Source organism: Lactuca virosa, chromosome 8 (assembly GCF_052849685.1).
Source record: "Lactuca virosa cultivar CGN04683 chromosome 8, Lactuca_virosa_CGN04683_v6, whole genome shotgun sequence".
NCBI lineage: Eukaryota > Viridiplantae > Streptophyta > Magnoliopsida > Asterales > Asteraceae > Lactuca > Lactuca virosa.
Window position 1 is genome coordinate 235,100,734 of NC_136433.1, and position 5,802 is coordinate 235,106,535.

A 5,802-nucleotide genomic window follows, 5' to 3' on the forward strand; every position below is an offset into this window, starting at 1 on the left:
TTGTCATTTATATTGTTATGATTTTTTTCTCTTTCATTTTATCATTCTTACGAAAATGTCGGTTTTACAATTATAATTTGCTATATTATTAAAATCACCAAAATTGGATTAGACTATAACACTAAATTATACCAAATAATCACCATGTTCTATCGGTACTACTTTTCCAACAATAGAATGTAAATTATTATGAGCAAAAATATATTTTAACAAAAAGTAAACCATATGGGAGTGCATCTACTACTTAGGGGTGGCAATCGTGTTGTTTTCGGGTTGGTGACTTGACGGGTCATAAAAGCTCAACCTAGACACAAGTCATAAATATTTGTGTCATCTTGCTCAACCTTAACTCGTATTAGTAATAAACATGTCAACTCGTGTAACCCATTTAATTATATGGGTTTGCGGGTCAGATTCAGGTTCATGGTTCATATTTGGGTTTGTAGGTCAGATTCAGGTTCGTGGGTATGAATCGTGTTCGTGGGTCACAAGAAAAAAGTCTATATAATACATATTTACTTATTCCTCCTTATTTTCTCTCTCTCTCTCTCTCTCTCATATATATATATATATATATATATATATATATATATATATATATATATATATATATATATATATATATATATATATATATATATATATATCGCTAAAATAAACAGGTTCACGGGTCTACTCACGAAATCATTTGCAAACCCGCATGCAACCTATATAATAAACGCATTGTTAAGCAAGAAAAAAAAACTAAACCCAACACCGTTTAACCCCGTGTTGTCTCGCGGGTCATGTCGAGAATTGCCACCCCTACTACTAGTTGAACAAATGTCAAATACTCAACATTTCCAAATAAAGCATCAGATAGTTTCTTTTCTTATGTTACATGCATCCTACTTCTTTGTTATTTTGTCTATGTTGGGGTTTCACTTAAAAAAATATGAACCAAAAAGTACATCTCATTATAACATTATTGAAACAAGAACAATAATTAACCTTTGTCCTTGGAAAGTATACTATGACAGCTTCATGTTTTCGGATAACATCAAGCTTTAGTATCGATGGTGCTAGATCCTTCTGTCATATGGTCACCTTCCTCTTCTATTTTTAACAAAAAAAAAAGCCAATAAATCCTCAGATCTTAGCCTGAAAGATTGAAACAATAGTCATATGTCCTTATCAAGAGGGAAGAAGAGAAAGAATAGTAAAGACCATTTTCCCTCAAGTGCAATGCACGTAGAATGATTTACGGAGTAAATCAATAATGGAGCTTTGAGAGTATGAAATTATATGAAAGTATATAGAATAGAGAAATTATATGGATCTTTGAGAGGATGAAATTATATGGAAATGATATAGTCATATATGGATCTTTGACCCGTCAACCCTTTTATATGGGTCGTGTTCGGGTTTGCAAACAATTTTCGTAGGTTGACCCATAAACCCGTTTATTTTATTAGATTAAAAAAATAAAAAATATATATTTATCAAATAAAGAAGAGAGTAAACTAATAGTAAATATATGATATTTAAACTTCTTTTCGTTTGGTCAGTTTTTCCTTAAGTCTAAATAACTATTCACGTGCTCGACTTCTTGCATCCATTGAGTCTCATACAATGCAGCCATTGGACCCATGAACCTAATTATGACTTAGGAACTCAAATTTGACCCACGAACCCATATAATTAAACAAGTTATGTGGATCGTGTTCGAGTTGGGCTTATTCGGGCTAGTGTTGGACAAGATGATATGAATATTTATATGAGTCATGTTCGAGTTAGGCTCATTCGGGCTAGTGTTGAACAAGATGATATGAAGATTTATATGGGTCGTGTTTGGGTTGAACTTTCTGACACGTTAATCCGAACATGACACGATTGACGCCCTAATATGGAGTAGAGAAAGAGAAATATTGAAACAATAGTCACAAGTTGTTATTAATAGGGAATGAGAGAAAGAATGGAAAATACCATTTTTCCCTCGTGTGCAATGCACGAGGAATGATTAACGGACAATCTTAGCACCTTCTGAAAAAGAGACCAAAAAAGTTAATAAACTACATATTATGGACTGAAATTGAATGATTAAACATGTTGGAACCAATTATGTACAATACACCAATACATGGGGACCATTTTTGTAATTCACCTAAGTTTTATTTTCTTACAAACAAAGAAAGTACTACCCACCCTCAATTGACTTCATATTGTATCACATCGTTTTAATAGAGCAGCTACGACGTCACCTCTCTTCCCCACAAAAAAATCTATATATTTCAAGAGAAATTGATGTAAGATGCCATGAAACTTCGACATCGCATTTAATTATCACTTGCAAAATGATCAATATATGGACATTTCACCCTCCTTGTGCACAAATAAGAAAATTTTATGCTTTAGTATCACACCTATTAAATTTACCTATACGTGGGGATAATACTATAATAGTAAAGACACTATTTCACACCTATAATATAGTTTTTTATTTTTTTATTTTTTTTATTTTTTTTCATTTGACATGCGTGAGCCGGTTATTCTATAAAAGTACATAATTTTTATATTGATTTCCTATATGTTTTTTATGAAACTAATTTATGAATGCTCTCTACAACAAAAATCTATTTTTCTAATTCACGAACAAGTTTTTTCGTATCGATTAATGAAACTGTGGTGTCATTTCACAAAAAAAATGTCACTCCATCAAAAAAAAAAATATGGAGTCTATTTTGTGAAGTATGTTATAATACCATTATTTTTTGGGATAATCACTTGAGAATGTAATATATTTTTTGATTTTTACATATTTAGTCATTGAGTTTTTTTTTTCGTTTATATTTACCCCTTCAACATGTTAAACTGTACATATTCAGTCCTTATGACCGGTTACTGCAGTATAGCCGAGAAAAATAACTTAATATGGTAATATATTTCTCACTTTGTACACATTTAGTCTTTAATATTTTTTTGTTACAAAATAAGTCCTTTTTGTTTTTGTACACATTTAGTACTTATGACTGATTTTTTTAGGTTTTTCTCACGACATCTTACGTGGGACAATCATTAATGAGATGTTCGGGGTTGTTGATGCTTATGGTCACAACAATCTTGACTGCTTAGTTGCTTAGGTCTTATGGTTTAGCTTAGGTCTTGTGTTCTGAATATCGTAACTTTTGCATATGACCTCAGTTTTAACGATCTTTATATCCATGCGTTCGTATTTGAGTCTACTACAACTTTCTTTTAGATTACTCTCGTTAAAAAGTTATATTTCTACTTACGTTTTTTATATACGTTTTTTACGAATGTATGTATGAATGTTTTTTTTTATAAAATCGTAAGTACAAATATATTACATATTAACGGGATTAATCTTAACGAAAGTTATGGTAGGCTCAAAAATCGAACACATGGATATAAAGATCGTTAAAATTCGAGATCGTATGAAAATGTTACGACGTTAAGAACACAAAACTTACGCCAAACCACAAGACCTAAGCAACAAAGCAATCGAGACCGCGATGAACATAAGCATTAATAACTCCAAACACCTCATTAATGATTGTCCAACGTAAGATGTCGTGAGAAAAATCTAAAAAAATCTGGCATAAGTACTTAATGTGTACAAAAACAAAATGACTTATTTTGCAACAAAATATTTATGACTAAATATGCACAAAAATATTAAGGAGTAAATGTGTACAAAATACAAAATATATGACCTTATTAAGTCATTTTTTCCGACTAACCTGGAGTAGCTGGTAATAAGGACTGAATGTGTACAAGTTAACAAGTTAAAGGGTAAATGTGGACCGAAAAACAGTGACCAAATATATACAAATCAAAAAATATATTACCCTTTTAAGCCATTATCCCTTACTTAAAAAAATAATAATAAAAAAATTAAAAAAAAAATAAAAATTCATGACGATGATTTTTACAAAACACTTTTTTACACATCATTTTATGGTTTATACGATTATAAACTACAACCTTCTAAATCATAAATTTTTATATATGACTAAAAGTATTACGTACAAATTACTCATGTTTGACATATAACCCACCATTTTGTCATCGTATGCTTACCTCACAAAATTCTACTAAAACACTCTCAATTTGTGTAACGAATCCTCATTTTAGTGTTTAAGGCATTAATCTCGGACACATACTTTATTTGCAAGTCATGTTTGTGTTATGTGATCGTATTGACTATATGATTTATACACCATAGTAGTTCGACTATGATCTAAAAGCCATTAAGGTTACTAGTTGTGATTTTACCTTGGTGATCCAAAATTCGATTATTAATTATTGTTATGGAAATTGATTCCCAATTTTAGTTGCTAGTAAAAGAGAGAACTATTTCTAGAAATTACTATTGTAATTAAATAAAGACAAAATTGCAAAAATGGTCCCTGTGGTTTGTAAATTTCTTTGGGTAAGGTCCAAAAAAAAGTATTAGCAAAACATGTCCCTATTTGGTGGTTTTGTTGTGGATTTGGTCCATATCTCGTTAAGTTTAACAGTTTGGCTATTAAGTTTTTGAAAATGATGCATTTACCCCTAGGGACCATTTATGCAGTTTTATTTTTTCACACAACTACAAGGACCATTTCTGCAATTTTTCTTTTTCATTTTATTAAATTATTATACATTAATTCTTTTAATTAATATTTTTCATTTATTTCGTATTGGATTATTATATATTAATAAATATTATTTTTAATATGTTATATTTATATATTAATAAATATTATTTTATTATATTATTAATTTTTTTAATTACTTTTTTTTAATTTCTTCTTTGTTGGATTAATTCTTTTTCGTTGGATTATTATATATTAATAAATATTAATTTTATTATATTTTATTTATATTTAATAAATATTAATTTATTATATTTTTTATTTTTTTAATTAATTCTTTTTTAATTTCTTTTTTATTGGATTAATTTTTTTATTGGATTATTATATATTAATAAATATTTTTCTAACATAGAATATTTTTCTATTAATTAATATTACTTTATTATATTATTAATTCCTTTTAATTGTTTTTTTATTTTTTTATTACGTTAATTCTTTTTATTGGATTATTATTTTTAATTTATTATAATTATATATAATAAATATCATTTTATCAGATTAATAATTTATAATGTATAATATTTTTTTTTTTTAATTTTATTGGTTCCACCATAAAGTCGTCAGAATAAGCAAATGTGTCGCGTCCCATAGTTTAAAATCAGCGGGACAATCGCCAATCATCTTCATCGATTGTTCGACGGAAACCCCACTAACTTGTTACACCCGATGCTGCCAATAGCCACCTAGGACAACATCATCACAATCCATCGGAATCCTTTGTATCTGCCATTAAGCCGACCATATTCTGCTACAACCACTAGGAGGTTCGATCGAAACACCCCTGGTCAGCTCATCCATTCATTGCCTTCTACCACCTTGTGTTGTCCAATTATCTTGCTGGAAATCGCCGATCATCGCCTATATTCAGCCATTCTCGACGAAAACTACATCGTTCGATTACCCACACAATGCGCAACAAACCCATAAAACATACAACCTCCAACCGACAATTCATTACCGATACTGCCATCGATAACGACAATGTTAGATCGAGGGTTTTCAAACCACCATAGCCACTATAGACGGTGGCAAGGTTGTATAACTCGTTATTCGGTACTCGTTTGGCCAACCGCCGAGTAGCGAGTACTCTGATTTGGTAATTCATGTGAAAATATATTTAGGGAAATTATATATGTCAAAAATATAAGTTAAAATCATAAGT